Below are 11,994 nucleotides of genomic sequence, written 5' to 3'. Positions count from 1 at the left end.
ATTCATGAACGTCCGTAAAACACTCTCATGACATCCACAAAAACTCTCAGAAACTAGAATAGGGGACCTCCTTAATCTGACAAATGGCATATACAAAAAGACCTGCATCCTGCTCGATGGTGAAGACTGAATGCTTTCCCCCTAAGATCAGGAACATGGCAAGGATGTTCATTCTCATCACTCCTATTCAACCTTGTCCTGGAAGTCCTAGTCAGTGCATTAAGGCAAGACAAAGAAATAGAAGGCACACACATTGGAAAGAAAGAAAACTATCCCTTTTTGCAGATGACATGATTCTATCTTGAAAATCCCAATGAATCTGCAAAAAACCTACAGCTTATAAGAGAGTTTAACAGTGCTGCAGGAAACAGGATCAGTATACACAAATCAATCATATTTCTATATACCAGCAACGAACAATTGGAAGCTGCAGTTTAAAAATAATAATTGCAATAGCACAAGAAAATAAAATAATTAGGTATAAATCTTACAAAACAGTTGCAGGATCTGTGCTGAAATCTACAAAACAGTGATGGAAAAAAATCAAAGTTGACCTAAATAAACAGAGGGGCATACTATTTTCCTGGACTGGAAGATTCAATATAGTTAAGATGTCAATTCTCCCCAAATAGGTTGATAATGTTTACACAATTCCCATAGAAATGCTGGCAGGGGGCTGGCCCGGTGGCACAGCACATAAGTTTGTGTGTTCTGTTTTGGTGGCCCAGGGTTCGCCAGTTTGGATCCTGGGTGCAGACCTACATACCGCTTATCAAGCCATACTATGGCATGCATCCCCCATATAAACTAGAGGAAGATGGGCATGGATGTTAGCTCAGGGCCAATCTTCCTCAGCAAAAAAAAAAAGGGGGAAAATTGGCAGTGGATGTTAGCTCAGAGCTAATCTTCCTCAAAAAAAAAAAAAGAAAGAAACACTGGCAAGATTTTTGGTAGATAGTTACAAGCTGATTTCAATATTTATATGGAACTAGACTAATAAAAATCATTTTGAAAGAGAAGAATAAAATTGGAGGACTCAATTACCCAAATTTAAGACTCAATACAGAGCTAAAATTGACCAAATTATAGCACATAAATCAAGTCCCAACACATTTGAAATAATTTGTATCACACAGAAAACATTGCCTCAGCATAATGTAATTAATTTAGAAACCAACAAAAAATGGCTTTGAAATTTAAACATTTGGAAATTGATAAGTTCACTTGTAGACAACTCATGGATCAAAGAAAAAACATAATGGAAATTAGAAAAACTTAGAACTGAAGAAAATTCTTAGAACTTAATGAAAATACCACCTATCACAATGAGTGGGATGCCATAAAGTGACATTTAGAGGGAAATTTGTAGCCTAAGTGCTTATATTCCAAAGGAAGAAAGGCTGAACATTAATGAGCTAAGTACCCTATTTAAGAAGTTAGAAAAAGAACAGCAGAATAAATAGAAAGAAAGAAGGAAAGATCAAAGCAACAATAAATGAAATAGAAAATAACTCAAAAAAGAGGACCAATGAAGCCCAAAGCAGATAGTTGTTTTTGCTTTTTTTTAAATTACTAATAAAGTTGACAAACTTTGTTATAGGTTCCTGGAGGATGATGACAACCACCAAAATCTAAACAGTTTCACGTTGCCTCCCCAAAACATAGATTTACAAAAAGAACAAATAAAATAATCTTACAGATAATAAATTCCAACATACATGAGAGAAGGGAAACAAGTATAAATGTACGTGAGAGTAGGGATGTTTCATTGAAACCAACAGAGCCTATGGTAGGGCAGAGGCAGATGGAGACTGCAAGAAAAAGAGGAGATTGCAAACCTGGTGGTGGAGCTTAGATAAAACCACTCCCAGAAGGTAAGTCTCGTCCTGAGTGGGAAACACTGATGGATCAGAGCACTGTCTATTGGGGAATTGGAGAGAGGGGCTTGAGAGTGTGGGACTGAAGGTGGCAATCTTATGAGGCACCATTATTGTGAGAGAGAGAGATGACTTGGAGGGAGAGGAATCTTTTGAGTGATTCATGGTGAAAAAAAATGAAGCAAGTAGTAGAAACTTAGGTTCCTATAGAAGCAAAATAAAGTTTCTGTTAAAACCACTTCACTTCACTATACTAGCAAAAGAGGACACTTAGTAAGCTTCCCAAATCCTTTTCCTTTGTCTATGTAGAATTACCTGTAATTGCCGGTCTAGAAAAGCGTAAGATATTAAATCTAAACAGAAAATGGTAGGCAACATTACACAAACCTTCTATAAATCAGAAAATGAGAATAAAAAATTTCAGCCAATAAAATCCTCTCTCCAAAACCACTGGTGAAGTAGAGGAAAACTATTATAGAACACCACAACTTGACTTAAATATCCTTAAACAAGCATTTGCAGATATGAAAAAATAAAAACCCATCTCAAATCAGAAACTTGAAAGCGCAGAAAAGAAATAGACAAAACCAAAGCAATAGAAAGATGAGTTTACTAAATTCAGGAAAGAAATGGCAGAAAAAGACAAAATCATCTCAGAAATAAAGAAAAAATTACAAGCTGCCCAAGGGAGAATAGAATAGATTACAAGGTGATCATAGATGAAGATGAAGAGGAATGAAAACAGCCAAGACTACAAAAATGAAATAAAGAGATCTAAAAAGATCAGAGGGAAACGAATGGCTGGAGAAGGCAGGCAAAGAAGATACAACATTGATATAATTAGAGTCCCTTAAAAAGAAAAAAAACCCAATTAAACACAACTAAAATTTAAAATTATAACACAATAACAGTTTCTGGAAATAAAATAAGACCTGAAACTGTGTTCAAAGGGTTTACTCTTGGGAATTTAAATTACTAATAAAGTTGACAAACTTTGTTAGTTTGGGAACTAACTTTGCTAGTTTGTTAGTTGGGAAAATAGACCTGGAACAGTCAACTCCGAGACGTTAGACTTCAGGAATAGAGAAACAAATCCTCTGGCCTCAAATAAAAAAAGATCAATTCCCTTAGAATGGAAAGAAAATCAGTTTGTCATCAGAGTCTTTAATAGCAATAGATGAAGAAAGACAACAATGAAACAATATTTTCAAGAAACTCAAGGAAAGAAAGTATAAGCTAAGGAGTTTTAGATCCAGACAAACATAAGTATGAAGGCCAGGACTCAGAATATTGTACTCACAAATCATTCCTGAGGAATCTGCCTGAAGGCCATCATTATTCCCTTGACTGAAGGAGGCCTGGGTTCTAGTCTTTCTTGGGGCACTCTGTTGTGTGACGTTGGTAAGTCACTTCCTCTCTCTGGACTGTTGACTTGGACATCTTTGAGGTCCCTTTTAGCTTTAACTACTTTAGTTTTAGCTGGTCTTAATAAAGTTCTCGGGACTACAGACTTGGTGAAATGGAGTAGAAAGAGCAGGGTCCTATGGTCAGATGGCCTTGGGTTGAAATACTCTCTGCCCCATCCATCCAGCCAGCCATCCATCCATCCAACCATCCATCCATCCAGCCAGCCAGCCAGCCAGCCATCCATCCATCATCCATCCATCCATCCAACCATCCATCCAGCCATCCATCCAACCATCCATCGATCGATCCATTCATCCATCCATCCAACCATCCATCCATCCATCCATCCACCCACCCACCCACCCACCCAACCATCCATCCATCCATCCATCCATCCATCCATCCAACCATCCATCCATCCATCCATCCATCCATCCATCTATTCACCAAATATTTGAGAAGCCCCAGTGTGCTAGACACACTAGGCTCTGTGGATATAGTGGTGAGCCAAGCAAACCCAGGGAGCTTACATTCTAGTGGCAGAGGTAGACATTTAACTAATAATCACACAGATGTATTATCACAAATTGTGGTAAGGCCTGTGACAAAGTATGCAGGATTCTCTGAGCACGGACAGTGGTTGGGAATGCAGAGGCCAGGGCAGGCTTTCCTGAGAAGACGACATCTGGGCTGAGCTTGGAAGGATAGGGGAGTCTCCCAGGGTAAGGGGTTTGGGTGGGCATTCTGGACAGAGGGGACAGGGGCTGAGAGTTCTGTGGAAGAGGAAGCACAAACCTTTGAGGGCAAGTGACAGGAGCAAGAGGCCAAGTGATGTGAGAGATAGGGGCCAGGTCCCAGGCTGAGGGTCCTGTCTATAATAGCAGTGGGAACGCGTTGAAGGGTTTGAAACAGAGGCATGATTAGAACCATGTATTAAAAAGATCATTCTGACTGCACTGGGAAGAATGACTCAGTGGGGGATGGGGGGCAGGCCAGAAGGGAGGAAGGTAAATCAGGTCTTCGCTGTGTGGCCTTGGGTGTGTCACTCAACTTCTCTGAGCCTGAATGCCTGTAAAACTGGAATAATAGTGCTAACCTACAGGACCGCTGTGAGGATAGGATGAAATCAAGGGTGCAAAATGCCTGGCACAGAAGAAGAAATTCAATAAGGGTAGCTCCGTTTTACTATTTAGTTTACCTTAGACAAGGCAGAGCCTCTAAAAATAGTTTACCGTGTCTTCTTTTCCTCTCCCCTCCCTCCCTCTTCGGGCCCTCTGCTCCGCACCCCACTTTGGAAATGTCTGTGGTGGGAACTGAATGTAACTTGCATTTCAGTGCAGCAAAGTCACACTCTGGAGCAGAAACACGTGTGGGGCGTGTGAGGACCGTGACTCCGACAGGAGTAGGACCCCTGGGAGCCACTCCCCCACCCGCTCTTTCCCTGGTCAGTATTTTTGAGGCTGTAGCTCAGAGCTGTCCAGACCTCTTAGAACAAGAATAGAAATCTCCTCTGCAGGACTATCATTTCCAAAGCAAGCACAAGAAACACTACAACAGGGATTCTCTCTCTTGCTTCTTTTCCTCTCTCTTTTTTACTGCTCTCCATGTCACTCCAGGAATGTAAACTAGTTTGAAGCTCTAACTCCTTGAGCCCTGGGACAGTGGAACCCAGCTTTGAAAAAGCTCCTGCATGCCCTCGCATTGTGGGGCAACAACAGCTGGAACAAGCATGCATTGCACACGTACAGCCTGAGAAGACTGGCAGCAGAATTGTGCACACCCATCTCTTCTTTTCTAATGAGATTTAATATATGTTTGATAAAGTGCACCATGCGTTCCAATCTTACGTGCACAGCTCAATGACATTTGACAAATGTAACTACCACCCTAACCCAAATCTAGAACATTTCCGGCACTCTAGGAGATCTCCTCATGTCCTCTTCCTGGTCAGTACTACTCCTGACCCCAGAGGTCATGATTTTTCTGACTTCTGTTCACTATCGACTAGTTTCGCCTGTTCTTAAATTTCACAGAAAGGGAATCTACAGCATGTACTCTTTTACTCAATCTAATGCCTGCAGATTCAATCATATTGTTTCATGTTCTTGTAGATTGTTTATTTTCATTGCTGTATAGCATTCCATCGTATGGATATACCACAATTTATTTATCCCTTATCCTGTTGATGGATATTGGGTTGTTTCCAGTTTGGGCTGTAAGGAATAGGGCTACTGTGAATACTCTCTGGCACAAGTGTTTAGGTGTACTCGGGCACTCACTTCTGTTGGGCCAGGAGTGGAAGTGCTCGGTCGTCGAGTATGCATAGGTTCAGCTCTCACTGATGCTACTGAACAGTTTTCCTAAGTGGTTGACCCATATTGCATTCCCACCAGGAGCTGAGTGACAGAAATCCAATTCAAACTGGCTTCATCAAAAAGAGTATAGGCCCACACAACCGAAACACGGGACAAGGGAGGGTGCAGCTGCCTCGGGGGTGGAAGAGATCCTGCCAGGCTCCCTCTGCTTCTCTCTGCACATCAACACGATTCTCTTTGACAAAAGACTATCTTCCCTCTTGTGTCAACCCGGCCTCACATTTTGCAGGTCCACTAATTGACCCAACCTGGATTCTGTACCCACCCCTGAGGGCCTGTGATAGGCAGTCCCATTAGAACCAGGGGAAGGTTCTATGGAGGAGGGGAATGGAGGGGGGGAAGAGGAATCCTCGCAAAAGACAGGCAGCACTGTCCCCAGGCTGCACGGGCGCTGTCCACTGCAGGGGCAGCACTGTCCCCAGGCTGCGCGGGAGCTGTCCACTGCAGGGGCAGCACTGTCCCCAGGCTGCACGGGAGCTGTCCACTGCAGGGGCAGCGCTGTCCCCAGGCTGCACGGGAGCTGTCCACTGCAGGGGCAGCGCTGTCCCCAGGCTGCGCGGGAGCTGTCCACTGCAGGGGCAGCACTGTCCCCAGGCTGCACGGGAGCTGTCCACTGCAGGGGCAGCACTGTCCCCAGGCTGCGCGGGAGCTGTCCACTGCAGGGGCAGCGCTGTCCCCAGGCTGCGCGGGAGCTGTCCACTGCAGGGGCAGCACTGTCCCCAGGCTGCGCGGGAGCTGTCCACTGCAGGGGCAGCGCTGTCCCCAGGCTGCACAGGCGCTGTCCACTGCAGGGGCAGCACTGTCCCCAGGCTGCACGGGAGCTGTCCACTGCAGGGGCAGCGCTGTCCCCAGGCTGCACGGGCGCTGTCCACTGCAGGGGCAGCACTGTCCCCAGGCTGCGCGGGAGCTGTCCACTGCAGGGTCAGCGCTGTCCCCAGGCTGCACGGGAGCTGTCCACTGCAGGGGCAGCACTGTCCCCAGGCTGCGCAGGAGCTGTCCACTGCAGGGGCAGCGCTGTCCCCAGGCTGCATGGGAGCTGTCCACTGCAGGGGCAGTGCAGTTCAGCAGAGACGGCGGAGCGTTGGCATCAGGTGTGTGGACTCTGTTCCCAGCTCTGCGGCACTCTCCTCTGAGCCAGGGAACCCTGGGCAACGGCTACAAACTGAATGTCTGTGTCCCCCCAACATCTGTATGTTGAAATCTAATCCCCAATGTGATCGTATCTGGAGGTGGGGCCTTTGGGAGGTGATGAGGTCATGAGGGCAGAGCCCTTATGAATGGGGCTAGTGCCCTTATAAAAGAGGCCCCAGAGAGCTGCCCTGGCCCCTTCCAGCATGTGAGGGCTCAGCAAGAAGGCAGGCGCCGTCTGTGAACCAGGAAACGGGCTCTCGCCAGACCCAAATCTGCTGGCCCCTTGATCTTGGATTTCCCAGCCTCTAGAACTGTGAGAAATACCTTTCTATTGTTCATAAGCCACTTAGTCTGTGATATTTTGTTATAGTGGCCCAAACGGACTAAGGTGGCGATTCATTCAGTTTCTCAGAACCTCAGTTTCCTAATGGATAAAAAGCAACAAACACCTACTCCACAAGGTTCTTGTGAGTAGTAAGTCAGTCAGAACTGCTAAAGCCTCTTGCCCATAATAGATGCTCATAATGCTCCTTCCGTCCGTGCCCCACAGAGCAGGAGCTCCCGGGGGCTGGGCTGAGTCCTCTCTCCTCACGACTCCTAGAACTGTGTTCTGTCTCTAGGGGTTGCTTCTCCTTGTCACTGGTTGAGAGAACAAATGTATGGGGACAGGAGGGGCCGTCACTCTGGACTGTCCATGTGCGTCCCGGTGGCTCCATTGACTTACCCTGCGCTGGCTTCAGCGGAAAGGAGAGATCTGGATGCTGACTCAGTTAGGAATGATGTTCTGGGAGGTTCCCCAAACGGCAGCTTAGACAAATTAGAGTTTCACTTCCTTCCTTTGAATAGAGGAAGCATGGAGGCAGGCAACCCAGTGCTGGTCCAGTGGGTCCTTCATGCCATCAGGGGCCCAGAATCCTTCCTTCACTCATGGTCCCAATTTGCTGTTTGGCCTCGTCCTGTGCACCCATGGTCCTGGAGAGGGGAGGGTCCAGGCACGTGGTCACCAAGCCTCCCTCCTTGTAAGGGGCTTGCCTGGAAGTCTCACTCAACAATCTGCCCTTACGTCTCAATGACTGTGTCACCTGGCCACCCACGTGAAGCGTACGGGGAGGCTGGGAAATGCTCTGGAGGCTCCACGAGTATTAGCTGTTGTGGTCCTGAGGTGGTGCCAAGACCATACGGGCAGAGGCTGGCAGCCTCCTCTGGCTAATTTTGGGAATGTTGTCCCAGAGTGGAGAAGAGCCATCACCGTGGAGGACATAGTTTTCTTTCCAGGATGTCTGTCTCAATGGACATAGAGAGCAGCTTCCGGTAATGAAGCTGAGGGCATCAATGTCAGGCAGGTAACCCGTAGAGAGAAGAGCTGCCTGGAGCAGGATTCACTGAGGCCTGGCAGCAGCTGTGCGCTGACTGTGCCAGGGCCACCAGTCAGTGCCCACTGAGGCCATAGCTCCAGTCCTTCCCAAGGAAAATGCCCATGTGCTGCAGGCAGCCTCATTCTGTCCCAAGTGGCCCTGTGCCACCCCTTGCCCCTTGGTCTCAGCTGATTGGACTAAAGGCTGGCACCCACTCCATGAGCAGCCAACCCACAGGCTGGCCAGCCACCTATGCCCTTGCTCAAAAAATGATCCAGCCATTCAGACTGCCTGGTTCAAGGACTTGACCTGACTGTGTGGAAAGAACTTGCGGGTGGGAGCAGAACAAAAGGAAGGAGGCAGCCGGGAATGTTCCGCCCCGGGTGCCAGGGCTTGTCCTAATCCGCATGGTCTCTTGCCAGCCGGGCCCAGGGGGCTCCAGCTCAGATCTCCACCAGCTTCCCTCCTAGCTCCTGGTGAAGTCATCCCTATCGCCAGTGCCCCGACCTTGAGCTGCTTCTTCGAGAGGGCCTCTGCTCCTTACAACCAAACATACTGTATGGTCCCCAGTTTTTAAATCAAGTCCTTCAAGCGCTTCCTGTAGAAATTCAGTTGATTTCAATAATGGGATCAAAGGCAAGCTTTTGCAAGTTCATTCTGGTGAGGGTGAAACATCTGATATTATTGTAAATATTCTTGCAAATTCATTTACAAAGTTCAGCATCAAAGAATTATTTGTGCTTGTAAATATGAATATAAATTTTAGTCAAACACAGCAGCGTAGTAAAAACAATATTCATATCCAATTAGGAAATTCATGGAGCAGAAATGAACTTGGAATTGGCGATGGTGCCCATATAATTGAAAATTGGGAGAAAACAAGCTGTGAGGGTATATCAGTTGAAATAGAAGTTGCAGTTATTTGTATGTACACTCACACACAGAGTAATTACACTACAATATTTTTGTGGCAAAGATGATGTTTCCTAGAAAACCTGTTTCAATATGGCAGCAGGACCAGGACGATGGTCAGGTGAGTTGGCACCCACCTCAGGTGCAAAGTTTCAAGGGACACCAAAAAACCCAGGAATCAAGACAAAGAGTATTTTAAATGCAATATTTTAAATTTCAAAGTTAATGAAAAAGTCCATGAAGAACAAAATATCGAAATTTTAAATAAAGAGAGGATCGGCTGTATGGATGTTTCTTTTTGCCTCAGGCTCCCGAGTGACTTGGCGAAACACAGCATGGCTGCGTGTTTTCTTTTTGCTGTCTGCCCTCAGGCGAATTTCTTAAATGTTTGAGCCTTTGAAGAATTACTTTGTAAATCATCCTAAGTGTTTACAATGGCAATGAACATTTTGTAAATGAGCCCTCTAAATTTTGTTCAAAAGCGATTGAGAATCTTTCATTAGAGTGTTCGACAAGTGTGCCAACGTGAATTTTTTGAAGTTTTATCAAATTTGAGGTGTTGGAAGCAAAGCTTTTAGCAAATTTCAGTTATTGCACGCTGGAAAACATTTACATTTATCCCTCAAAAGCAAGGGAGTTGCTGAACAGATTAAGTGAGCAGAGCTCAAAGGGTGGCCAAGGTTTAATTTAGAAATTCTGTAATTTTTCTTTGTAAGACCTTGAGTAGAGGGGAAAATATTTTGAGCTCCTATTTTTTTTTAACGATTTTATTTTTCCTTTGTTCTCCCCAAAGCACACCGCCCCCCCCCCACCCCCGTACATAGTTGTATATTTTTAGTTGTGGGTCCTTCTAGTTGTGGCATGTGGGACGCCGCCTCGGCATAGCTTGATGAGCGGTGCCATGTCCGCACCCAGGATCCAAACCTGTGAAACCCCGGGCCGCCAAAGTGGAGCTCGCGAACTCAACCACTCGGCCACGGGGCCGGCCCCGTACTCTCAGTCTTAAGCAAAGGAATGGATCTCCTGTCACAGTCTGGCCCAGGCGTTCCTTCCTGGAAACGAGGCAGTGTGGGGTAACTTTAGGGCCTGCACCCAATCTCTAGCTCCCGTTTCACTTGCTTCAGGACCTCCAGCAAGTCACTTAACCTCTCTGAGCGTCAGAGAGAGAGGTTGGCTGCCTCGCGGGGTTGGCGTGAGGGTTCGAGGATATGATGTGTGTAAAGAGTTTAGCACGCTGATATGGAAGGTGAGTGGCACATAAAAGACAGCTTGTTGTTGCTGTGTTTTATTATTACTAATCAACTCTTTCCAAGAGGCATCTCAGTTTTGAAAATAAGTGTGACCAAAGGGCTCCCTGTGAATATAATGGACCTGCTGTAGGTTTGCGGGGGAGCCCATTAAAGAGCAGCTGAACGGAGTGACAGTTGAGCGGGGCGCTGCGGCCCCCTTCTCCACCCAGGCCCTCCATCTCAGCAGGGCCCTGGGCACTGCCAGCACCTGGGCCTGGTCCCAGCGTGGGGGTCCCCTGCCCTGCTCTCTATCCTGGTCCCAGCTGGGAGGGAAAAGGCGACCTCGCTGGCTGCAGCTGGGCTGTAAAGGGAGGCTTTGAGGGGATCCTGGCAGATGGCGTCTACATGCTTGGCTGTGCAGGAATGCCGTAGCACGGAGAAGCCTTAGTTACTGAGCGCCCAGTTCCGTAGGCTCTGCACACCCCCACACCCGTGCTTCTGGGCACGGGCATTCACACACCCTCACCCTCCCTCCATGTGCTTCCGTGCACTCACACTAACGTGTGCGGTAGGCAGAACAACGGCCCCCAAAGAGGTCCACATCCTAATTGCATAACCTGTGACTATGTCACCTTACATGGCAAAAGGGACTTTGCAGATGTGATTAAATTAGGGGTCTTGAGACAGGGAGATTATCCTGGGTTATCTGGGTGGACCCAATGGAACCACAAGGGCCTTATAAAGGAAACAGGGAGGTCCTGCCTTGCTTGATGTTGGCTTTGAAGACGTATAGAGAGGCCACAAGCCAAGGAGTGCAGGCTCTGGACGCCGGAAAAGACTAGGGAGCGGATTCTCCTCAACGGTCTCCAGGGGCGCAGCCCTGCCAGCCCATTTTGGCCTTCTGACCTCCAGAACTCTAAAATAATAAATCTGTGTTGTTTTAAGCCACTATGTTTTTTTAAGCCATTAAAAGTTTTAATACACCTTTGTGTATTCAGCGTCCAGATCAAGAAACAGAACGTTGCCAGCACCACAGACATCAGTCATTCACAGATCACCTCCTGACTTTTGCCTCATCCACATGCCACCTTTGGGATTTTTCTTACAGTTATTTACTTAACATTTTTCTTTAAATATTTACACCTTTACTTAACTATGTTTATTTGAAAAAAAAACTTTACCACTTTGTTGAGAGTTAAAAACCATTATTATGAGCCATTATTGACGGCCAGTATTCTATTTGAAGGCAAATATAAAAGTAACTACTGTGGGAGCCGGCCCAGTGGCGCAGCGGTTAAATGCGCACCTTCTGCTTCAGTGGCCCGGGGTTCACTGGTTCGGATTCCAGGTGCGGACATGGCATCGCTTGGCACGCCATGCTGTGGTAGGTGTCCCACATATAAAGCAGAGGAAGATGGGCACGGATGTTAGCTCAGGGCCAGTCTTCCTCAGGAAAAAGAGGAGGATTGGCAGCAGTTAGCTCAGGGCTAATCTTCCTCAAAAAAAAAAGTAACTACTGCTGCTGAATTCCAGCTTGATACTCCCACCTGCTGGAGGCTCTGAACCTCAGGAGGAGCTTGAGAGGCATTAAGGACTGACCAGCACCAAGCCCAGGCTTCCACTTGTATCCAAGGACAAGGATTGAAAGATAAATGAAAAAGAACTTTAGATAATGCTATTTAGTGCCCAATCTGTGTCTGCCCCCATA

The sequence above is a fragment of the Equus przewalskii genome, chromosome 1, assembly GCF_037783145.1.
Source record: "Equus przewalskii isolate Varuska chromosome 1, EquPr2, whole genome shotgun sequence".
In the NCBI taxonomy this organism is placed as follows: Eukaryota; Metazoa; Chordata; class Mammalia; order Perissodactyla; family Equidae; genus Equus; species Equus przewalskii.
This window is presented reverse-complemented; position numbering follows the sequence as displayed.